This window comes from Eriocheir sinensis, unplaced genomic scaffold, assembly GCF_024679095.1.
Source record: "Eriocheir sinensis breed Jianghai 21 unplaced genomic scaffold, ASM2467909v1 Scaffold62, whole genome shotgun sequence".
NCBI lineage: Eukaryota > Metazoa > Arthropoda > Malacostraca > Decapoda > Varunidae > Eriocheir > Eriocheir sinensis.
Window position 1 is genome coordinate 78525 of NW_026111965.1, and position 26476 is coordinate 105000.

Consider the following 26476-nt stretch of genomic DNA (forward strand, 5'->3'; position numbering starts at 1 on the left):
ACTTCATCGTTTCTTTGTTCTACATCACCGAGACACACACACACACACACACACACACACACACACACACACACACACACACACACACCTCAAACACAAAGTTCACATCCTCGGATATACACATGTTTTGAATTTCATATAAGACTTACTACATTTTTTTTTTTCGAGGCATCCCACACTCAATCATGCTGCTCTTTCTCTCCCTCGCCGCCGCCGCCGCACGCTTTCTCCTCTGATATAAACGCTAATTATCCTTCTCAGCGTGTTCATAATTGGCAGCTTAGCCGGCAATCCCGCGTCTGTAAGTTTTAATGAGAACAGCCCGTGGCGCGGCCCCGCCATCACTCCTACCGCGGCTAATTACACCGGCGCCAATTTATATTTCGAGTGTAATTACAATAAACAAATGGCGGGACGAGGCCGGAACATGCATCGCTTTCTCCGACGTGCCGCTCCCCGCGCAGATTGATTCACGCGTAATGCCTCAAGATTTACAGCGAGGTGTGCGAAATAATAAGTGTTTTTTTGTGAGTGCGTGTGTGTGGGTTACTGCAACGTTTATGAATATCAAATCGCTCGGAAGTAGTACTCAAGTATCCCAATCCTCATCCTTGACTCGTCAAAACTAAAACTTCAATATCCTCACGTCATTAGGGCATTTTCAAAGTAGGCATCTAAAAAGATGATTATTAGTTTGTTGATAGCAAATCCCTTTTCTCTGCTCACAGGAAACAGGATTAAAAGTCTTCATTAGACGGTTAATATTGAAAAGTTGGCATTAGATTGATTTGGATTTGAACCTACAGGAACAGAAAAAAAAGGTAAATACACTTCGAATTACTTCTATGGAAAATGGTGACAAATCAAATGAGTAAAATAGCTTCTCGGTTGTATAACATATTTTCTGTTGTGAAATACGTAAGCTTGAGAAATCAACAAGATTCTTACTTTTACCTGAGGCTTCAACAGGTGAAGAAACAGTGTATCATACTTTATCTCTTTCTCTACTGCAGCGAGAGAGTGATCTTCATCAAAGTGAAGACTGACTCTACAGGCAAAAGAAAAGGGAATGAAGAACAGAAACAAAGAATGGAAAGAGAGAAAAAGGACGAGGGAGCAGAATCGAGCTAAATCAATAAAACCAATTGATACGCCTGACTAACGTATTCACGCATGACGAAAATTACCCATCAGACGCCGCGCTCAAGTCATCGCCGCAGGGACAAAAATTGAGATTAAACTGCCAATTTTCCAAGACGGGGCATCATCACCACCACCACCACCACCACCACCACATCTATCACCACCACAACGTGCTTCAGAAGGTGTTAGCAGGGCACTGAGCAGGAGGGTGAGAACTAACGTATCAGCTTATTAAAGAGGAGGGAATGGAGGACGGTGAAGAAGGGATAGGGTGTGAGGAACAGGTAGGTAGAGGATGTGAAGACACAAGGAGGAGGTGGAGGAGGAAGAAAGGAGGAGGAGGAGGAGGAGGAAGAGGAGAAGGAGGAGGAGGAGGAGGAGGAGGAGGAGGAGGGGCGGGGCGAGGCGAGGCGACTGGGAGGAGTTAAGAAGAGATGAAAACTGGAGGAGAAGTGGGAGGAGCCGACCCGGGGCTGGAGAGGTAGAGAAAGAGAGAGGGAGAGGGCGGGAGGAGTGGTGCTGCTGGAGAGGGAGTGGTGGCGGCGGCGGCGGCGGCGGGGCTGGAGGACAGGCAGTGGCAGTCAGTAGGTGGACAGGATCCGTATGAGGCGTATCGCTGCCTCGCGCCTTAGATGGGCCGCCACGAGCCTGCCTGCCTGCTTACCTGTCTGCCCCACGCGCCGTCCACCTGCCTGTCTAGACCACACAGGCTCCCACGGAATACACTCCACACCCTGGCGGCGCCACAGTGAATGACACGCGATATTAAGAACTGTCGCTAAAGAGATACTTAGTGACGACTTCAAATTTTACATCACTAATTTCTATAATTTTTTTATCTCCCTTTCCGGGTTTATTTTTTGCCGGCTAAAGAAAACCTCTTAGTGACACTTAGTAGTTTTTGTATATAATTATTATTTTTACTAGTTTTCTTAGCTAAACCGGACTGAATATAGAGAAAAAAGGTTTATGGAGACGGCTCGGTGGACTTACAGCCATGAATAAGACTAAACCCCCGGGCAAAAGAGGAGGGCGAGTGAGGGAGTGAGGGGGAAGAAGGAAGTAGGAAGAAGAGAGAAAGAAGGAGGAGAAGGAGGAGGAGGAGGTGGAGAAGGAGGAGAGGGGGAAGTGTTGAGGAGGGAAGGGAGCTAAGACAAACTGAGACAAACCCCTCCCTTCACCTCCCCCAACGCAACCTAACCTAAAGAGGGGAAAAGAAGATCCGTTGAGGGGCTACCTGATCACCCCCCCCGCTCCCCCCCCCAGCCCAGCACGTGCTTCCCAGAATCCCCAAACAGCAGGTAGGTCAACTTTGGTTTTGGACGCAATGTAAACAATCGCAGCTAAGTCAAGTTGTTTGCCTTCTTATGTGGTTGTGTTCGTTTTGTTTGCCGTCTCTCTCTCTCTCTCTCTCTCTCTCTCTCTCTCTCTCTCTCTCTCTCTCTCTCTCTCTCTCTCTCTCTCTCTCTCTCTCTCTCTCTCTCTCTCTCTCTCTCTCTCTCTCTCTCTCTCTCTCTCTCTCTCTCTCTCTCTCTCTCTCTCTCTCTCTCTCTCTCTAATGATTGAGACGGATAAACCGCTACTTCAAAATAATTACACACACACACACACACACACACACACACACACACACACACTGACTATACTCCTTCTCGGATGTTCGAGCTAACACTTTTACCAACAATCTAGATCCAAACTTTTGTGTGTTTTGGGGTCCATCTTTCCAACGAATGACCTTATCTCCCACAACATAGCTCGGCCAAATCAATACTAAAAAAACAACATTACAACAAAATAATTAACTTTATTTTCACTCTTCTCCGTTCCTTGGAAGAAAACGTAAGCCAGCATTAGCCACAAATAAATAAAGAACCACAACACCGATTATACGTGGACCAGCAACGCACAAGCAGCGGAGTGTCAATAAACAACAGCATCATGACAGTGTGCAGAGCCGTGAACCCGCGATGTGTCTTGCGTATTGTTGTTATTACGGTCGGCGGGAATGAGAGGGGAAAAGAGAGAGGTACTGAGAGAGGGGGAAAGAGAGAGAGGGAGGTATTGAGAGAGGGAGAGAGTGTGTGAGGTGGAGCAAAAGTACGATTTCAGAACATTTAGATGAAACTTGGTATAGTATTCGTGATATTCCTTCTCTCTGTCCTTCCTTCCCTCTTTCCTTCCTTACATACTTCTTTCCGTCCCTCCTTCCTTCCTCAATTCATTCATAAATTCACTCATTCATTCATTCTTTCCTTCTTTACTTTCTTATTCCTTCCTCTCTATCTATTTTTAGTCTTATTTTCTTTAAATGATTCTCTTCCTTTGTCTTTCTAGTTTTCAATTTTATTTATTATTCATCTGTCTGTCTGTGAGTGACTTTCTGATAATCTCTCTCTCTCTCTCTCTCTCTCTCTCTCTCTCTCTCTCTCTCTCTCTCTCTCTCTCTCTCTCTCTCTCTCTCTCTCTCTCTCTCTCTCTCTCTCTCTCTCTCTCTCTCCCCCCCCCCCATGATTCTCTTCGACTTCCTTCTTTATTATGTTTTTCTGTCATCTGTATCTGTGTGAGACTCTAATACTCTCTCTCTCTCTCTCTCTCTCTCTCTCTCTCTCTCTCTCTCTCTCTCTCTCTCTCTCTCTCTCTCTCTCTCTCTCTCTCTCTCTCTCTCTCTCTCTCTCTCTCTCTCTCTCTCTCTCTCTCTCTCTCTCTCTCTCTCTCTCTCTCTCTCTCTCTTCCCCTCTCCACGCTCAGGAGACACAGGAGTCGTTTCCCGCGTGTCCTTTACGATCACGGTCATTTCCCTGAGTGCTGGACGTGACTGACGCTCTGGACGCACACACACACACACACACACACACACACACACACACACACACACACACACACACACACACACACACACACACATTCTGATATAAACTGACTTGGTGACGTAGTATTTGTAAGACTTTTTGGTGATATTCTTTCCTTTATTAATATCATTATTATTATTGTTATTGTCATTACTATTATCACTATTATTATTATTATTATTATTATTATTATTATTATTATTATTATTATTATTATTATTATCATTATTATTATTATTATTATTATCACTTAACCTTCCTCCTCCTCCTCCTCTTCCTCCTCCTCCTCCTCCTCCTCCTTCTTCTTCTTCTCCTCCTCCTCCTCCTCCTCCTCCTCCTCCTCCTCCTCATCCTCCTCCTCCTCCTTCTCCTTCTCCTTCTCCTCCTCCTCCTCCTCCTCCTCCCCCTCTTCATTTTCACCTTGCTCCTCCTTCCCCTTCTCCATCTCCTCTTCCTCTTCCTCTTCCTCTTTTTCCTCCTCCCTTTTATTATCACCCTCACCACCACCACTACAACCACCACCACCACCACCAGTACCATTACCATAATCATAAAAATCATAATGAGAGAGTCACAACTAAGATTTGTTTTACCTTAGCCTGACAGCTGGCGCCCCGTATTCGCCTGCTAAGTATAAGCTGTCTTTGTAGGTCTCCCTCATGCATGATGGAAGGTCTAAAGGGGGGTTGGGGGTCGGTAGCCTGCAGCTCTGGTCACGCGTGGGGCTATATCACTGCAGGACACGTGTACTGCTTCTGAATCTTCGTGCATATTATTCACCCTTTCAAAACGAGGGTGCAATACGGCACTATTCCATTATTAGATTCTTTTTTCAAAGGTATTTCTAGACATCGAGGTAAAACGCTTTCTCAATCCCCTTATTATTCTTATAAGTAATCTTTTATTTCTGAATCAGATTTTAGTTTTAAACGTACACTTTTTTTTTCAGTCTGGCTCCGATAGCCTTCCATTTCTATGGATTGACTTATTGACTGAATGACTGTAAGGAATGACATTTTGTCCACTTTTATTGGTCCTTGGTTCTTCCACACACAAAAATATCTGACGCTACTGACTGGAGATGCATAACTGTCAATATCAACTAAACTAATGATGATGAAAACAATAATGCAGTGTCGTGTATACTCGCTTTCTGTCCTTGAATATCAGTCAGCTGCCTCCAGACACAGGTTGTAAGAACAAACAGATGGCCTGAGAGGCAGTTCGCTTTTCCACAAAATTTGATGAATAATTAGTAAATAACGTGTCAGCCCTTTACCGTCTTAGGTTTCACAAAACACACTCAAGTACCCTGGATACACAAAAACTAGATTTATGTATGCTTCAGGTGCCTTTAATGCGATGGAAATAATAATAATAATAATAATAATAATAATAATAATAATAATAATAATAATAATAATAATAATAATAATTATGATAATAATAATAATAATAATAATAATAATAATAATAATAATAATAATAATAATAATAATAATAATAATAATAATAATAATAATAATAATAATAATAATAATAATAATAATAATAATAATAATAATAATAATGATAACAACAACAATAATATAGTTTGGGGTAATAATTTACACCACACTTCAACTTTCTCTCTCTCTCTCTCTCTCTCTCTCTCTCTCTCTCTCTCTCTCTCTCTCTCTCTCTCTCTCTCTCTCTCTCTCTCTCTCTCTCTCTCTCTCTCACACACACACACACACACACACACACACACACACACACACACACACACACACACACACACACACACACACACATTCTCGCTCTCTAAAATCAGCCGCAATCAATCACAATAGCTCCAAAACAATTCACGAGTTAGGGCATCGACGTCCCGAGTATTGAATGACGAAGAGGCGATACCACCACTCAAGGACAATCAGGTGTTACTTTGTGTTTTGTTTACGTTTGTCTGAAGTCTTGCATCTGAGGGACCGACGAGATTAAGAGAACTAGGGAGGGACAGTATGGGAGGAAAAGAGGGGATAGAGGAATGGTTGGGGGAAAAAAACGAAGAAAGAAAACATCAAGAAGGGGTAAGAAGGAGGAAGTAAGTTATGGAAGGAATGGAGAGAGAAATAGAGGGAGGAAGGAGGTGCGGAGTGCAGGAAACATAACGTAGTTACAGAAATGTATGAACGAAAGTGCACACACACACACACACACACACACACACACACACACACACACACACACACACACACCACTGATACCCCCCAAAAAAATATAAGAAAAATTTCAATATCTTAAGTGCAGTATAAAAAAAAAAGAACTGTTTTCCTTTATAGACAAATTACAGTATTGTAGGTATCTTCACCATTATTATTATTATTATTATTATTATTATTATTATTATTATTATTATTATTATTATTATTATTATTATTATTATACTATTATCACTATTACTATTATCATTATTATCAGACAGCCCAGCAAAAATCCCTCTCCTCGGATAAGGTTCCATGAGAGAGCAGCTCCACCTCTCTCACCAAGAAGTTGCATCGACTGAGGCGCCAATTACCTTCCCCGCGGCAAGAAGCAGCAGTAGTAGTAGTAGTAGTAGTAGTATAAGTAGTAGTAGTAGTAGTTGTAGCAGTAGTAGTAGTAGTAGTAGTAGTAGTAGTAGTAGTAGTAGTAGTAGTAGTAGTAGTAGTAGTAGTAGTAGTAGTAGTAGTGGTAGTAGTAGTAGTAGTAGTAGTAGTAGTAGTAGTAGTAGTAGTGGTAGTAGTAGTAACTAGAGACGATACTGTGTTTAGTAGAGATGGTCGTGATGAAAGTGGTGTACGAATAACTATTGTCCGTTTAAAAATACACATAATCAATATCAAATCATTAACTTGTTTTTTCTTTATGTTTTGCCGGGGCGATAAATGAGCAACGTCTTCAAGGAATGTTTCCATCGCGCTGGACTGATTTTGCTTCTTTTTACTTATCTTTCTTCTTTTCCTCGTTCGTTTGATGTCCTCTCTTGTCATCTCATTCCAAGTTTTAATGAATAGAGAAAAATTAATATCTTTTACGGGCTTCCTCGCACTCGTTGTTACTCCTTTGTTCTCTTCTCTCTCTCTCTCTCTCTCTCTCTCTCTCTCTCTCTCTCTCTCTCTCTCTCTCTCTCTCTCTCTCTCTCTCTCTCTCTCTCTCTCTCTCTCTCTCTCTCTCTCTCTCTCTCTCTCTCTCTCTCTCTCTCTCTCTCTTCCCCAAAAATTAAATCTTCCTCGTCCCTGTTCCTTTTGTTTGTGTTTTCCACCAGTCATATCACCTCTCTAACCTCATTATTACTCGCTATATCAATGTTCCCAACCCTTCCTCATTTTTATGCTCATTTTTTAGTACCTCTCCCCTTCGTCCGCTTGGCACACATCCTCCGCCCCGCTGACCCGAACAGCCAAATCAAACTTTAACTTGGAAAGAAAAAGAAAACTTATCGTCACTTTTGTCGCAAAAATTTCTCAATTAAAATACCCGGCAAGGCGGGACTCGTGATTGAAGGGAAAATTTTCGCACAAGGAACTATGAAGATTTTTTTCTTGGAATATTATTTTCATAAAATATAGCATTTCTTTTAGGTTGCCTTGAAATAGATCATGCATTATTATTATTATTATTATTATTATTATTATTATTGTTATTATTATTATTATTATTATTATTATTATTATTATTATTATCATTATTATTATTATTACTATAATTATTATTATCAGTAGTAGTATTAGTATTAGTATTATTATCATTTTTATTTACTTTTATTATTATTATTTTTATTATTGTCATTATCATGATTATTATTATCATCATCATCACCATCATCATAATCTTCATCACCATCATTACTAAACTTATATGTTCAGTGTTTATGGTTGGTTCAGGTCCGTAATGCCCCGTACCGAGGAGTGTTAATCACTGTCACTGAAGTTGTGACAATGTAATGCAGTTAATTGAAGCAGATGTTATTTACTGGCAATAATACTCTGTGTGAAGCCTTGCACCGCTGCACAGCTCTGACCTAACTGTTGGAATAATGATAATAGAAACAATGATTGTGATATAATAATAATAATAATAATAATAATAATAATAATAATAATAATAATAATAATAATAATAATAATAATGGTAAGCAAACAGCGTATTTAAAAGAATAAGTATCGCCCGACGTATTGGCCAAAATAATATCTTGAGCTAGCATTCATCATTTACTATATTAGTTAATTTTTATCGGATCTTATCGAAGTGCCGACCACGCCTGCAGGACTGTATAATCAGGCTGATGTATGAAAATGAACTCTTGAAAAAATAAAGATTGATCAACATTCTATATTGACATACCAGCCAAATTTTTATATGTTTTGTTTTTCTTTCTTGATGTGAATACTAAGTGGCAGGATTCGCACAAACTGATGAAACTTGCACTATTTTTTACTTAAACAATTTTTACTGCTTGAATCTAAGAGTTGGCCAGAACGTATCTCTTTTAATTACCTATATTTTTCTTTAAAATATTGCCTTTGTTTAAATATTTTTGGTGTATTGTGTTGAGGTTACAGATTTTGGAATTTCTAGCATTTGTATTCTTATGGGTTTATTGATTATATACACTGCCTTTACTGACAATGATAATACATCTAGCAAAACCAAAAGCATCTGCCCTTTCTGGTAGCGTGGCTTTGCGATTAGACTTTCAGTATGTGTTCGTGATAACATTGGGAGAAGAGTTGACTCCAAACCACTGTTTTGAAATTATTGCCTACGTAAAAGTAATGTTTGCGTCTGTTCACAGTAATTATCTTACGCTGTGGTGGAGCAAAACGTTCAGACTTGTATACCTTTGTGTGTGTAACAACGATCCTTACTCCGACAGCCTTGTGTGAACACCCTGAGGCACGGGAAACACATGAAGCTTAATGGCTACTGTTTATTATTGCTTTTTGCTAACATTAATTTGTCTTTTTGTTTTCTCTTTACTCTTTCAAAGCATGTTTTTAGAGTTTTTCTCAACAAATAAATGCATTTCTTAAGACACAGAAATCTTTGCTATATAGTTATGTATTTATCTATTTTTCTTAATAATCTAAGATGGGCAGCAGCGCCAGCAATCCTGCCCCAGACACAAGAGGGGAGGGAAACAGTTGCGCATGACTGATCTATCACACCGTTCTATTTTGCTGTTGTTATTGTCATCGTCGTCGTCGTTGTTGTTGTTGTTGTTGTTGTTGTTGTATATGGTGGCGTTGTTGTTGGTGGTGATGGTGGTGGTCGGCGCGTAGACCATCAGAGCAGCCCGCCGGAACACATTAGAAGTGACTTGTTGATTTTCTTGCTCACTACACCACCACCGCCACCACCGCCATCCCCTCTTCTTCTGCTCGTCCGTGTGGCGTGTGCGCTGTGATCTGTGCTCTTTCCTGGCTTTTTATTTGCACTAATTTGGGTCCAGGAGTCAGTGATTATTCTTACCTGATACTTGACGTTTCTTCATTTATTCCTTCCTTTCTTCTTTCTTTCTTTCTTTCTTACATTTTTTCTTTCCTTCTCATATTATTTTTTTCCTTTTGCTCTTTTCAATCCCTTCTTTTTTTTTGTTCCTTACTAAAACTTTCTTCTGCTTGCATGTCTTCTCTTTTCCATCAATCTTTTTCACTCCTATATTTTAATACTTCTTTATTATTTTGCTTTTTAGTCCGTTATTTCCTTCATTCTTCATTCGTGCATTATTTCTTTCCGTTTTGCTTTCCTTCTATCCTTCATTGCATTCTTCATTCCTTCCTCCTTTCTCTCCTTTCTTCTTATCTTCACTTCTTCCTACCTTTCTTCCTTCCATCCTTCCTTCCTTTCTTCCAATCTTACTTCATTTCTTCCTTCCCTCCTTCCTTGCTATCACCCGTGTGGCCTTCCAGAGTGAAAGCACGAGAACATCATTTTCCGTGCGTCAAGAAACTCCGATTAACATGTATGGGAACAAAACAAAAAAGCGTTACATTTACTCCCTATTGATTCGTATTCTGCGGAAGTTAATCGCCGTTATTACAAACTCCACGCCGTCGTCGCTTCACACAGTTTCAAGTAAACAGCGCGCGAGGGGGGAAAAGTAATTTGACACTGCCATTTCTCGCTCATTATGGCGTGATCTTGGTGGACGGATTTAAGCTTGACAATGTTTAATTACCCTATTCATCCTGCGCTGGAATCCTTTATGCCGTGAACAACAAAGGGCAGCAGGAAAAGAGTCGGCAGTAAATTAATTCCCTTTGCTGTGTATCAGATTTATTGTTCTTTTGCTTCAATCAGGTGAATGCAACTGACCAAAGTCCGCACACAAAGGATAAATAAAATCATGCACACACACACACACACACACACACACAAACACACACACACACACACACACACACTGATTTATATTTAACAGTTTTTTTTATAACGTTCTTTCTCTACAAATTTCGCGCACATTTCCCTAACAAAAACCGTTAACAACATTCCAACAAAATCATAACAAATGCTGAAGTTTTACGGATCGTCATAAAATACAAAGTCGACGTGCTTTTGTTTTCTTTCTTCTTCAATTCCTTTTCTATATTTTGTTCTTGTCTTTTCTCTCTCTAATTCTCTCAATTATAATTTTGCAATCCTAATCTTTCTTTTCTTCAATTCGTCTTTCATATTTTGTCTTCTCTCTATCTCTCATTTTCGTCTATACTTTTACAATTTTTATCTTATTTTTTTTTTCAATTTCTCCTCCATATTTTATCCTTGTCTTTTTTTTTCTCATCTCGTTTATTCTGTTCAAATTCTCATCCTTTTAAATTTTTCTTCTCCGTTTTCTATTTTATATCACATTCACGTCCATATTTATCCCCTCCATTCCTATTACATGGTCGTATTTTCTCCTCTTCCTTATTTACTTCTTTCTTTTTTCCCTCATTCTCATCCTTTACGCGCCCATATAAATTATCCTTTCTGTATTTTTTCCCTTCAAGTCCATTACTTTTCCTGCTTGACTTTTTTATGTTCCTGCTTTCCTCTCCGTTCCCTCCGTTCCTTCCCTCCTCCTTCCTTTATCTTATCTGTCTATTTCCCTCCTTTCTTCCTGTGTTTCTTCCTCTTTCGCTCAATCCTATACCTTAGATCTTTCTTTTTTTCTTTCCTTCCTTCCTTCATTCATTCTTATCTTCCTTCCACCCTCTCTTCCTTTAATCTCTCTCTTTTCTTCCTCCTTTCCTTCTTTCTTTTCCTTCCCTCCCTCTCCTTTCCTTCCTATCCTTCCCTTTGTTTATTTTGCTTTTTTTTCTTTACCTTCCCTGCGACCCTCACTTCTATCTTCCCCTCTATCCTTCCTTCCTTCCTTCTTTATTTCCCCGATGTTCCTTCCTTCTCCTTCCCTTCCATCCTTCCCTGCTATTTTCCTTCCTTCCTTCTTTGTTTCCTCAACTTTCATTCCTTCTTTTCTTTCTTTCTTTTTTCCTTCCTTCCTTATATACTTCCCGGACGTTCCTTTCTTTATCTTCCGTTCTATCCTTCCTTCCTTCCTTATTTACTTCCCTTCCTTTCACATTTTTCTTTTGCTCCTCTTTCCTATCCCTTCCGTTCCATTCCATTCCCTTCCCTCGGACTCTCACTTCTTCCTTCCCTTCTATCCTTCCTTCTTTACTTTCCCGATCTTCCTTCCTTCCTTCCCTCGCCCGTGTCTTACCTGGGTGCGAGGTAGTCAGGTGTGTGCCCCAGGTGTGTGCTACCAGGCGGTCTTATTCAAAACACTGCTCATACTGAACCCCGCGCGGCTGAATGTGTTCATTGTGGATCAGTAAATTACCTCATTTCTGGTCCTGCCGGGCTCATTACACACTGATTCCCCAAGAGAGTTTATCCTTAATGACTGCCGCTGCTTAAGATTCTCCTAGGCGATTTTTTTTTTCCTTTCCCTCCTGTTCTCTCTCTCTCTCTCTCTCTCTCTCTCTCTCTCTCTCTCTCTCTCTCTCTCTCTCTCTCTCTCTCTCTCTCTCTCTCTCTCTCTCTCTCTCCTTATGTGTCTGTTTATCTTTAGAAATGTACCGTAAACCTGTCAAATGAGAGAGAGAGAGAGAGAGTTTCGGAAGCTGATTGTTACAAAAGCTATTTATGTCTTTGGAGTTTTAAGTTTCAACAGAATTATGCAAACCTGCCCCCCCCTCTCCTCCTCCTCCTCCTCCTCCTCCTCCTCCTCCTCCTTCTCTTCTTTCCTCTTAATATTCTTCTTGCGTAACAGGTGCGGGAAACGATATTCATTATGTTCATTTACAAGCAACAGCAGCAACAAGGAAGACTAATTTTCTCTCTCTCTCTCTCTCTCTCTCTCTCTCTCTCTCTCTCTCTCTCTCTCTCTCTCTCTCTCTCTCTCTCTCTCTCTCTCTCTCTCTCTCTCTCTCTCACACACACACACACACACACACACACACTGTTTTATCCATCACAATTCTCTCTTTCAAACACAAACATGCACGATTTGACGATTTAGAGAAACAGGAAAGAACAAAAAAGGGAAAGAATAAGGAAGGGGAAGTATAGACAGCGAGGAAAGGGAAGCAAAACGACTTTCTAATCTGGAAATGGGCAGTCAGTGGGTTCTCGGATGAAATAAAAATAAAAATAACAATAAAAATACGTAAAAAAAAATAACACACCTAAACGATAAAAACAGAAGACCAAACGGGAGAAGCACATGAAACTTCCTCCATTGTTGTGTGTGTGTGTGTGTGTGTGTGTGTGTGTGTGTGTGTGTGTGTGTGTGTAGGGGCGGGGAATAAAGCGAGTAATGGATGGGTGGCGTGAGTAATATTATGCCCCGGCGTGTCTCATCCATCAAGATACTTTAATAACATCATGTAGGAGACGAGCAAAAAAAAAAAAAAAAAAAAAAATCACGCGTCAGGAATTTGTACAATATAAATATAATACCAAATAAAACAAATCCGTGCAATCAGGAACACTTGATAGAAAAGAAAAAAAATACATGGTTGACTATATCTCATCCATCAAACTCCTTTTTAATATAAACACCAACGACAAAAAAAATAAAAAATCTTGTAAGAAATTTGAGGAAAAAATATGTATCAGGTAAATTAAACGACTCATCAATATTATCCTTTTTAAAACTAATGTAACTATTTTGTCACAACACTCACGGTCTTTAGCAGCGTCGAAAGCACAATCCTTCCTGCATGGCTCGGAGAAACAGTGATCCGCGTTGACGCAGTAATTGTTGGATGGAAGAAAACGGGAAGCGCTGGCGTCACGAGGGGTATCTTTTGTGTTCCGCCTCTATCTGGCTTCGTGACGGCTGGGGGAAGTAGAGGAGCGGCGCAGGTGAATTATTGGGTGACAGAGGGAAGGGAAGGGAGGCAAGGTGGGTGACATTCCTCCACCATTCCATCACGATAAAATTCCCTCGTTCGACTCCTGAAAAAAAAGGGAGAAAGGAAAACATTATACGAGCGGATGAAAAAATATCGCTGGAATGACGGCGTCCTCCTCGTGCTGACTGCATAAGGGAAAATAAAAGCGCTAAACATTTGACCTGCGATGCGAAAAAGAAATAAATGGCCACTTTTCCACCAGCACGAGTGTCGGATGGAGAACAATAGTGGGATGGGGGTGGGGAAGAGTGCGATATATTACACCATTCCTTAACACGACACTGCCTACCATCACCATCACCACCACCATCGCCTTGACCATCACCGTCACCATTCCTGCCCCCTTGTGTACGTATATCGTGGAGCTAACTGCCTCTGTGTGTACATGTGTGTGTGTGTGTGTGTGTGGATGTGTCGAGAGAAAGAATAACCCGACCTCTACCTTACATTTACCTGCCCTCGTCAATTACAGGTATATCACCGCACAACAGGTATACAAGAGCCAGTAAGGTTGCGACGCAGGACCTGTCTGGTATACGCGAAGCTGCTCCTCTGTTTTGTTTATGTCAGGTCCGGATCGAGCTGCTGGTGCCATCGGGTGACGCGGTAACTTACGAGACCCAGACTCGTTTTGAGCCCCCACTTCGATTCCCTGTGTGAGTCCGAGTGAATTAGTGTGACTCAATACTAACCTGTCTCGCCCGATAGTGGTCGTAATTCAACTTTCATCGGTGCAAAAAGGTGTCTGACTGGCCATTGGTGTTTTCTGGAAGATTTATAGCGAAGACTGGAAATCAGGGTAAACAGATCCAAGAATTCATTGTTCACGTATTCAAGGATTTAGTATCTCTTTTCTCTCTATTTTAGGAATCGTTTGAGGTTGAGATTTACGCTTGCTTCTTCTTAGCTGTAAATTGTGCAAAGGCTGACGCAACGGATGGTGAAGCTTAGGTTTGGTCGTTTTTTTTTTTTACAACAAAGGAGACAGCTCAAGGGCACAAAAAGTAAACAATAAAAAAAAAGCCGCTACTCGCTTCTCTAAACAAAATCAAAGAGGTGGCCGAAAGAGAGGTCAATTTCGGGAGGAGGTGTCCTGATAGCCTCCTCTTGAAAGAAAAAGATATCATCCACTATTTGACTTTCGTTTGTATGTGTATCGTGAAGACGTGCAAGGATATATAAATTCCCTAACCGTCCTAATACAATGCAATGATATCAAGTTTCCTTTCCCAAAACAAATATCTTTTCTTCTTATCACATCGCAATTATTTTCATCCATTATTTTCATTTTAATTCCTTATCAGGCATGTATTTTTGTATGTTTTTTTCTTCATCCTACATTCCCTTTCTATTTTTTTTATTCATTTATCATTTTTACCTCCCCTTCATGTGATCGTAGCAGATAAAGGCAATGACGGGGTTGGGCTTATTACACGCCTTACTTTTCTTTGCCCTCTCCTTCGATGTAACACCCGGACACATGCGAGGTGGGAATCAATGAAGTCCCACGCAATGAGGCGGAATTTTATTTTTTTCACTTCGCATTACGCAGCAAAGATAAGAGAGTGAAAGAGCGAATATAAGGTCACCTAACGTTACCATGCCAAAGTCCTTAAATTAGAAGCACACACACACACACACACACACACACACACACACACACCATACACCTGCTCCATCCTCTGCAGTCAACAATACCTTCTGACTTCGCCTTGACTGCCCACTGTCCTAATCCTTCATAATTCTCCCTCCCAACAACCATTTCCCCCTCCTCCCCCTCCATCTGAATCCTCCCTAACTGATCATGGTTCCTGCTATACCCTGTTGCCTTCTTCCTTTCCTCCCTGCCACCAATCGCTCTTACTCCTTCTTCGTTGTCATTACCTGCTATTTCTCTCTGACGTCTCTTGCGCTCTCTCGCCTTCCCTATTCCCCCTTTTTTTTAACTCGTTGCCCTTTTGCTCTCATTTCGTCCCTATGTAGTTGTTTTTTCCATTTATAACGAGCCCCTCAACGCCCCTTGCCGTTCTTTCCTTGTTTCCCTTTCTACTATCCCCTTCCCTCTTCCCCTTCTTCCCATCATACCATTCTGTTGCCTTTCCCTCTCTTCCTTGTAGTTTCTCCTTTCTCTCGTCTACTCTCAGTTCTTCTCTTCGCCTCTTCCCATTTTTCATTTCAATACTTTGCTCCCTTCTTTCACCATCTCCGCGCAGTTTCCTTTTCTCCTTGTTTCTCCTCGTCTTCGCTACCTCAACCTTTCCACCCTCAACCACTCTTCGTCCCGTCTAGTTCATCCCATTCTTTACTCGTTATCCTTTTCTCTTATTCAGTTCCTTTCTTCCCTCGTTATTCCTCGCCTTCGCTACCTCAACCACTTTCTTCGTCTCTGTGTGTGTGTGTGTGTGTAAGTGTGTGTGTGTGTGTGTGTGTGTGTACTTCGCGCATAATAAAACATGGGGCTCTAAGTAAAGGTTTCATCCCCCCCCCAACCCCTCACCACCACCACCACCATCACCAATAGCACCACCACCACCACTATCGCCACTATAAGTCTGCCTTGCCACGCTACTCCGCACGCTGACTTGCTACTCCCATAAGTCAGATGATAACGCCGCAGCACGAGGGCGGAACAGCAGAGAACAGCAGGTAGGAGCACGCAGGGGCAGGGAGAGGAGGGAGGGAAGGGAGAGCAGGTAGGGGGCAAGGGCAGAAGTATATATTATCCGCTTCCAATACGTGGGCATGCAAACACCTCGATAACACTTAGCTGCGGACAAAAACAACGCCGCCTGCCGTGATGGGGACGAGGCGATTACAGGGTGCTAAGCTGTGAAGCCCCGGCCCAAAAACAGGGATAAGCCGCGTGCATGTTTGAACGATTATTTGTCATGGGTGTCAATAGGAAGAGTGGCCGGCTTGGAACTGACTGACTGGGTGGTTCGGGGTTGGCTAGCGGACGGTTGGAATGGCTGATTGGCGGGTTGAGGTACTGGGGAAGGGAGGGGTGGGGTTGGGTGTGGGTTTAGGTGTGTGTGTAGGGGTGGGGGGTAGGGGGGAATGACGAGGACACTGACTGGCTGGCTATATGACTGGCTGGCAACATGACTGGCTGGTTATATGACTGGCTGACAACATGACTGGCTGGCTATATGACTGGCTTGCTGACTGGCTGGCTATATGACTGGCTGGCAACATGACTGGCTGGCTATATGACTGGCTGACAACATGACTGGCTGGCTATATGACTGGCTTGCTGACTGACTGGCTATATGACTGGCTGGCAACATGACTGGCTGGCTATATGACTGGCTGGCAACATGACTGGCTGGCTATATGACTGGCTGACAACATGACTGGCTGGCTATATGACTGGCTTGCTGACTGGCTGGCTATATGACTGGCTGGCAACATGACTGGCTGGCAACATGACTGGCTGGCTATATGACTGGCTGGCAACATGACTGGCTGGCTATATGACTGGCTCGCTGACTGGCTGACCGGTGGGATGGGTTTATTTATTTACTTACTTATATATGTATCTTTTCATCTTATTTTTATCTAGTATATTCATTTATTTGTTTTTGTGTTTGCTGTGTCCCTGTGTTTGCCCATGTGTTTGTTTTTTGTTGACAGGTGAATGAGACGCGTTAATGGTTAAATAGATTATAGATTATAGATTAGCTGGCCGTCAAAAATGCCATTGTCATTTTGGTTTACTAACTGGGTGGCTCCTGGCTGGGTGACAGGTTGAGACAGACAATGGTTTTAGGCTGAATGAACGATCGAGACTGACTGAACGACTGAATGAATAGGTGGAGGTGTGGAGGACAACTGACTTGGTGGGGATCTGACTGGACGGCTAACTGACTGATCAACCAACGGACTGAGTGGCTGATTGACGGACTAAAGGCGGCGTCACACAGGGCAAATTTCTCCCAACATCTTGCTCGTTTTCGTTGGTGATATCGCCAACAAAAAATGTTGTGCATAAAACTGTGACCCTGAACTGTTGTGTTGACGCCGAGCTCCAACAACAACAACCACCACTCCAGCATCTCTCCAGCAACTTTTCCATGAATCGGAAGGATATTGAGGTTTTAGAAGATTGTGCTGCTGCATTGCACATAATGAAGCATGTGCTACGACTGCAGAAGCGCCAGAAGAGGCGGTGTTCTCCATCTCAACAGTTTGTTTACCTCGCGCCAGGCACACTCCGCCCAGCATACCATCACAGTCAGTTCAGTGTTATAAATAACTTTACACAGTGTACAAATAAATCACAAACACATACTTGCACATGTACGTCGGTTTTTGGATTTTTACAGTTGACAATTTGAGTAAATATGAGATGATTGATTTTCAATTAACAGTTACAGCTTATAGCACGAATGGCATTTGACCCCGATTTCTCCCAACCAGTCTGGCAACACAACCGTTGTCCATCCTTCCCGATCCGCCAAATCTTGTTGGTGGTTGATCATTTTGCCCAACCGCCAACCAAAACGAGCAACATGTTCGGAGAAATTTACCTGTGTGACGCCGCCTTAACAAGCAAACTGAATGGATGAGTTTATATCTGACTGACTGTGTTGGTATGTAGCAAGGTACCTGGCTGGCAGACCAAATGAATGATTGATTGGTTGGCTGAATGACTACCTGGTATACTGGCTGGCTGGCTGGATGCAGATTAAAGATTGGAAGACTGAGGGTGTGGAAGGGTGGATGGGCAGCATGGCGTGAATAGTGGTGGTGAAAATGGAGGAGGAATCAGAAGTGGAAGCAGTAATAGTAGTGGTGGCAGTGGTGGTGTTGGTGTTCTTGCCGTAGTGGTAGTTTTTTTATCTGTTGTTGGAGGTGGTTGTGGTGAAGATGGTGGAGAGAATAGAAGTGGAAATAGTAATAGTAGCAGTTGTGGTGGTGCTGATGTTCGTGCTGCTGTCATATTTGGAAGTTACGGTGGTGATAGTACTGGTGGTGGAGGTGTTGGAGGAGGTAGTGGTAAGGTATTGGGTAAGGTGGTGGTGGTGGTGGGGATCTTGGAGTAGGTGGAGGAGCAGATAGTGGTCGTGGTGGGAGGAGGGGGGAGGAGGGAGGAGTTAATGGTGGGGAAGGTGGAGTTGGTGGTATTGGTGGCAGTTGTGGTGGTGGTGGCAGACACGTAGGACACGCGAGGCGCCGCCCACACCCCCAGGAGAGTGTGGTCGTGATGTGTCCACAGGGAGAGGGGTCGTGGCTTCAGCAGGGCCTATGAATAATGTGTGTGTGTGTGTGTGTGTGTGTGTGTGTGTGTTACCAATACACGTGACATTCTCCACATTCTCCCTTAGATTCAATCATAAATTTCCGTGACAGGTATGCCGGTGCCGCTGCTCCTGCCACTACTTTTTTTTATCTTCCATCTACTACTACTACTACTACTACTACTACTACTACTACTACTACTACGTTCAATACCTTTACATAAACAATACTAGTGATAGTAATAATGCTAATAAAAATAAAAATAAGGATATTAATAATGGCAATAACAGTAGTAATAAAAGTATAACAAGCAGCCACTTTGCTCAGTCACATAACCCCAATTTTGACCTCTAAAAACAAAGCATGCCTCGGCCGAACGATCTCTTGTGAACTGATAGAAAAAATGAGACATCAGAATTTCAAGAGTAAAAAAAAAAAAGGTCCATGAACACAGTGATTTGCAGGTAAAAACTCGACGGGCAGGTGAACGTGTGACAAAGGCAGATTTTGGGCTAGAAGAAAAATTATATATGAAAAAATCGACGCTTTGCAAAATTAATCCGCGAAAATGGTAAACAGGAAAATTCTGTCCACTTTAAAACCAGATGATGAAAAATACTTTAACTGGATCGTACGGAAATTCAGAATGTTTATATCTCGAATACACGAATTTATGAAAAGAAAGGAAAGATTTGAAATTTGTCCAGTGATGTATCTCTATCAACGCATTGCTCTTTTACGTTTCTTTTCTTATCTTTTTTTTTCATGAGATATTTTCATATATAGATTTTTTTTTAACTTACTCGTTCCTTCCTTATTCTAATATCTCGACTTTTGCTAAATAATTTTCTGTGTAAATCCTTTTATCGGTCGAATGATTTAGATTCAGAAATATAGACTACCTCTCTCTCTCTCTCTCTCTCTCTCTCTCTCTCTCTCTCTCTCTCTCCGGACCCCTACCATCTCGCCCCCTCCCTCGTAAACTGATCCACGTCCTCCACTTTTAGTCAGAGCGAGGCTTGGCGGGGGTCCATAATTCTGATTTAGTTATATACTTTACACTCTAGTCAGTCAGTGAGGCATAACCTTGAACCCCGAGGCTGTGCAGTGAGTTTTGAGATGCTGCACTGACTCTCTTTTTGTGTTCCTTGGAGTTGCTGTTGTGCTTGTTACTGTTGTTGTTGTTGTTGTTGTTGGAGCTAATCGTGTTCGTTTTTTTTCTTCTTGTTTTGTTATTGTTTTCTAAGTGGCTCTCTTGTGCCTCTTTTTCTTCTTCTTGTTCTTGATCTTTGTCTTATTTTTTATCCTTTGCTAATTATTGTAGTTATAATTGGAGAGAGAGAGAGAGAGAGAGAGAGAGAGAGGGATACCACGTTTCTAAAAGAGCTCGTTATACTTCCATTTCCAAGAGATTTGAATCGTCCTGATGTATTCCGTTCATTTGTTTTGTGTTTTTTTACCTTAATTTTTTACCTTAATCTCTATAGCTAAAGAAAAATATAAAACACACACACACACACACACACACACACACACACACACACACACACACACATAAACACACCAATAAAAAAAGCAAGCAAGACCAAAACTCACTCTCTTCCCGCCACCCAAAGCAAGCAAGAGGAAAAAAAGAACCCGACGCAAAATGACTAACGCGAGCACCGAGAAACATGACGGTATGAAACTCCTCAAACGTGTCACCAAAGAACGCCGCCGCGGGACAGGTGGGAAGGGCGGCGGCAGGCAGAGAAGTAGGCAAGCAGGCAGGCGGTACGGGGAGGCAGGTGGAACGGGGAGGCAAGTGAGGCAGGCAGACGGGCAGGTGGGCGGCGAAGCAAGGTACGGCAGCACGCGACAATCCGATTACAACACCGCGCCAGCCTCCCAAGCGGCCCCATACGCTGCGGAGGCGACGGCGGTGTGCTGCAACTGCTCAAAGCCTATTACCTGGCGCGCCGTGCATGGTGGTGGCGAATCTACCTCCTCCAGTAATATTCTTTACTTTTGCTTTCCCTTAACCAACCTGTAGATTCTAATGATATGGCGTGTACTGGTATGTGGTCGTGGTGATGGTGTCCTGTCCAGTTGTTTTCCTTGCTCTTTTCTTTCACTTAACTAACCTGTAGATTCTAATGATATGGCGTGTATTGGTATGTGGTCGTGGTGATGGTGTCCTGTCCAGTTGTTTTCCTTGCTCTTTTCTTTCACTTAACTAACCTGTAGATTCTAGTGATATGATGCGAGATAGTGGTGTCTGGCTGTGGTGGTGATGATTCCCTCAATTACTTTTTTTCGCTGTAGATATTAAAGATACGATGACTGGTGGTGGTGTTATGTCGCTGTGGTGGTGGTGGTGATGGTGGTGATGATGACTATATCTTTTATGGTTATATTTTTTCCCTCTTTCTTTCTTCCGTAACCAATATGCACGACTAATGATAGATAACTCGTGGTGATATGCTGGTGTTGTGTGGTTGGTGGTGGTAACGGTATCCTTGTGTGTGTGTTTGGTGTTAGTGGCGGTGATGGTATTGGTGTTGGTGTTGCGGTGTTGATAACCATGGTGAAGGCGCTAATAGTGAAGACATATCTATCATTTCCTCTTCTAATAAACTTCTTTTCTGTTCCTCTCAATCAACGTTCTAGAAACTAATTATTCTATTATTCAACTGGTGGTGTGGGTGGTTGATAAGGGTGGTGGTGGTGGTGGTGCTGTATTCACCTTCTCCGACTACATTTTTATTAATCTTTCAGCGCCAATTATCTTGCAGAAATTAAGTAATAATATGCTGCAGCTGAGGCTTGCGAAGCGGCTTAATATAACCATGAATTATTTAATGACTGCAAAAATATGCGTGCTTCAGGCTATAAGCCGTTATAAACGTCAGTGTATTATGTTACGCCTACGATAGCACTAGTGAGTTAGAAATTTGGAAACGGAAAGTTTAGCGAATAATCTTATATTATTACAAAAGCGTGCTGGCGCTACCTGCTGGATAGCTAGTATAAAACAAAATTAAAAATAAAGAAAATACAGTTGCGCGCGCTCGCTCGCATCTGTGTGTGTGTGTGTGTGTGTGTGTGTGTGTGTGTGTGTGTGTGAGTATACATAGGTCAAAAAACTAATCCGCCCACTCAGAGAAAAAAAAGTTGCCACGAAAAATAGAATGTATCTAGTCAACCATTTGAGCCAAAACTTGAAGGAAAATTAAATGTACGACGCCCGAAGTTGGACACCAGACGGCAACACTTGCTCCGCCTGAGTCAGTGGCCGCCAGCGCCGGGTTGTCTGTTTCCAGCTGCCGTGCGTCACCGTCTGTCTGTCTGTCTGTCTCTTCCCTTTAAGTTACATTGTGCGCTGTAATTTCCTTTCTTGCATAGACAAAGAGTTGAGAAATGGGAGAGGGTGTGGAAGGAGAGAGAGAGAGAGAGAGATCGTAAAATAGCAGAGGTAGCAATAGTCGTTGTAGTTGTAGTAGCAGCAGCAGCAACAACAACAGTAGTAGTAGTAGTAGTAGTAGTAGTAGTAGTAGTAGTAGTAGTAGTAGTAGTAGTAATAGTAGTAGTAGTAGTAGTAGAAGTAGTAGTAGAAGTAGTAGTAGTAGTAGTAGTAGTAGTAGCAGTAACAACAACAGCAGCAGCATCCTGAGTAGAGTCATGCGTGGGGTTCCGGTAAGGCCCGGTAAGACAGACAAGGCAGGTATAGCCGAGGATGGCCAGCTGAACACAAACAGCTCAGAACACGACACAGACTGGGGCTCAGGGGGATTTGGAGGGCATTAGCCGGTGTTGGGGAAGGTGCGGGGCGTTGGCTGGCTGGCTGGCTCTCTTTCACTTTCTTTTTCGTGCTACAGGTCGTGAGGGCTGTAAGGAGAGGGGTAGTTATAGGAAAGGGCTGGGAGAGGTAAGCGAGGGAGGAAGGAAGGGAAGGAGGGGCAAAGGTGGGTTAGTGCAAAATAGGAGGATGCAGGAATGGATGAGAAAAAAAGGTGGGTGGGTGGTAACAGGAGGATGGATGAATGGGTGCAGGAAGACAGGGAGAATTGAAAAGTAAAGAGCAGGGAGAGCGTTAGAGAAAAAATAGTTTACCCTCCCACCCATCTCTCTCTCTCTCTCTCTCTCTCTCTCTCTCTCTCTCTCTCTCTCTCTCTCTCTCTCTCTCTCTCTCTCTCTCTCTCTCTCTCTCTCTCTCTCTCTCTCTCTCTCTCATGACCATTAATTCTCACAGCACTTTTTTTTGCCATACTTTAAAGAAAAAGCAAATGAATCCATTGAACGCTTACTACAACACGAACATCACAAAGGAAGCTGTAAATGTGCTTCGTGGATTTAATTATCTTTTCACTTAAAATACACTCTTAATTGGAAGCAAAGTCAGGATTTTTTTTTTTTGGGGGGGGGGGGAGGGTGGAGGGGGCCACCTACATCGTGTGAGTATTTGTATTATATAATCTATTTTTAATCTAATAATTATTTCAGATTGTTTTACCTTATTATAATAGCCCGACACACACACACAACACATTTTGGGTGGGGTTCGAACCTCTTTACAGCGCTTCTATATCACCCTCAACCTCAAAACATACCTCTCTCACTCATATGTCATATACGTAATATTTGAGATTGTGTATGAAATTTTCGGCGTACACTGAATAAAATTTCCCAGTACTTGGCCAGGGAACTCCCCGACCGGGCCCAACTTATACTCCCGTCACAGCTGAGTCGGATTTTTTTATAGTATATCGAATCCATGAACGATTTAGATTTTTTGAAGAACACATTAATGCATAGATTAGTAAGTGAAAACGAAACCCTGGCCTTCCATTATCCGCCATGAATACAATATTATCATCAACCACCGAAATATGTGAACAGCACTTTTCAGGGAAATAAAGTGTGTATTTATTTTTATTGATGTTCCTCACTGGCATTCATAAATCACTTTATTATCTCTCTCTCTCTCTCTCTCTCTCTCTCTCTCTCTCTCTCTCTCTCTCTCTCTCTCTCTCTCTCTCTCTCTCTCTCTCTCTCTCTCTCTCTCTCTCTCTCTCTCTCTCTCTCTCTCTCTCTCTCAGTAACGATGACAGTAATATTTTTTTGTGGCCATGGTGATAAACGTCGACGCATTCTATTACCACCACCACCACCGCCATAACCACAACCACCACCATCAACAACAACAATAATGACCACCACCACCAACACCAATACCACAACCACCACCACCACCTCCAAGCGGCGTATGATGCAAAATTAATGCCAATTTTACTGACATTTATCATTACAGCCGTCTTGAATTCACATGAAAAAAATAATAATAATAATAATAATAGCCACGAACACATGCTCATCCAGCCACTTTTATATTTACTTTTAATATTTTCATTTTATTTATTTATTTGTGTCTAGGAGTGATGAGGGAAGGGAGATTGACCGAACAGGGGGGGAGGGGGGGATAACAAATACTCACACCCGTAGACAGACAGAGACAGACGGATATTCGAAGAGAAAAACAAACATTCAGACAGACAGACAGGCAGACATTCAGACAGACACACCAAAACACACACACACACACACACACACACACACACACACACACACACACACACACACACACACACACACACACACACACATTCTCTGCAGAATTCAATAAAGTCCGGTGATCAATCATTGCCGACACTTGCAAAGAAGAAAATAAAAAAGTAACGCTTGGCGCTGGTGTGTGTGTGAGTTGGGTTTATGTTCCTTGCGTCTGGTACTGTTGATGTTGCTGTTGTTGTGGATGGTGGTGGTGGTGGTGGTGGTAACTGATGCTGCTGTTACCTTTGAAATATTTTGTACGTACATTTTCTTATTTTTATTATTGGATATAATATTAATTTTCCTCATTATATAAGGTAATTCTATTTTTCAATCCTTTATTTGATTTTAGTAGCTTTGTCGTAGTAAAAAAAAAAAAACTGAGGAAAAGTAGAAAGAGTGATCGAGGAACTTCACAGGGAATCTTAATGTAGATCTCAGGATGAATTTGAATAATGCGACGGTAATATTATATGATCTTTTTGCGAGACAACAATAATTATCGGGAAAGTAGGTCTTGAAGAGGACTTGAGAAGACGAGCAATTAGTAGAAACCAACCAATCTAATAAGCACACAAAGAGGAATGAATTAGGGAACAGACAAAGGTTGAAGGTGATGCAATGATGATAAATAATGAGAAGTGGATTTGAGCAGGTCATATACTGCATTGATAACAGATAGACAAACAAAGTAACAGAATGGTAACAATGAAATTATGAAAGTGAGGGTAGATAGAGGACCAGGTGGGAAGATGAAGTTAGAGCATTTACGAGAGCAGGATGGAAGACAATAACATCAGAGTGAGGAGACGAGGAGGAGGGGGAGGACATTGGGAAAGGTCTTTGTATTGCAGTGGATTAGTGAAGAGAGTGAAGATGGAGATGATGATGAGGGTGACGTCTTATTTGAACTGCTTCCTTTCTTCCTTCTCTCTTTACAACTTAATTACCATCTTTTTACGCTTTCGTGTTTTACATTCACTATTTTTACCCCTTCTCTTATTTCTCCTCTTCATCTTCCTCTCCCTTCCTTATTATTCTTGTGTCGTATTTTTCCTCGTCCATGTAGCGTTAATATTTTTCCATCGTTCTAGTTCCCTTTGTTCACGCAATTTCGTTATGAGTTTACGTTTATATTTTTCCTCGTTTGTCTTTGTTTCCACCCTTATCTAATTTCAGGGATATTTCTTCTATTTACGGAATAATAATAAAATAAATAGATCAAACGTACTCGCTCTCACTTTCTGCATAGACATCACCGCAAGTGCCTTATAACCATTATGACCTGTGACTGGATGTCTACTCCAATTACAGTGTTCAGGATTAATGATATTCTTCTCTATCTTATACGCCCCACTTAAGTTCCGATGTACCTAAGTAAAAAAAAAAAGAATACCATTTTTTTGGCATTTTCCCTAACTTTCATACGCTTCATTTTGTTTCACACTCAGCAAAATTAAGTTCTCTACCAAACTTTAGAATCTTTCCAGTCTTCATGTGCAGCATAAGATTCAGATAGGAAGGAGAAGGAGGGCATGAACAAATACTATGTTTTCATCCATTATATTAAGGTTCTTTTCTTTAGTGATGAAAAAAAGGTGGTAATTGCATTGTAGTAAAAGAAAAGATAGAGGAGTAATAGTAGTAGTAGTAGTAGTAGTAGTAGTAGATGTAGTAGCAGTATAGTAGTGGTGGTAGTAGTAGTAGCAATTTAAGTATCAGTAGAAGAATCAAAAGTAATACAAGTAGCGGCAGCAACAAAGTTAGCAGTGAGATAAGAGAAAAGCTGAAGGTATTTATGATCGAGCGCGTCCTTGGGAGTGAAATGTGAATCCTTTGTCGCGCGCTGGACGGAAAAGAATGATGGTGCCTTAAGACGCGCGAGGAGTGGAGGAACAAAGGCAAGACGACGCGGCCAAACAAAGCTAATGAAGTGAAGGAACGCTGCGCCAAACACTGTGTGCAAGCGAATACCAAAACGAAAAAAAAAAAAAAAAAGATAAGAAAAAATGATAAAGTATGTCGCGAAAAGAGGAAAAGCAGAGGTCAAAACGCGGTACACAAGGAAGAAGGAAAAAAGAGAGAATATAAACGCTGTAAATAAAAAGCTAAACAGAGGTCAAAATGATACATACAAGGACGAAGGAAAAATAAGACAGCAACTTCAAGTATTTAATTAACTATGAATAACTAACCAACCAAGTAACCAACAAACTAACTAACTAACCA

The 26476-nt window shown here is 41.8% G+C and overlaps 1 protein-coding gene across 2 annotated transcripts in view; it reads left to right on the forward strand.

The window, feature by feature from the left end:
• Positions 1-1668: 1668 nt before the first annotated feature.
• The window catches only part of LOC126993480 (uncharacterized), a 65079-nt gene continuing 40271 nt past the window's right edge, over positions 1669-26476 (forward strand). The window contains exons 1-2 of one of the 2 annotated variants that reach the window (XM_050852621.1): positions 1669-1891; positions 2071-2444. The gene's annotated coding sequence lies outside the window, so the exon portion shown is untranslated. The remainder of the gene's footprint in view (positions 1892-2070; positions 2445-26476) is intronic. The other variant, XM_050852622.1, reaches the window with a different exon arrangement.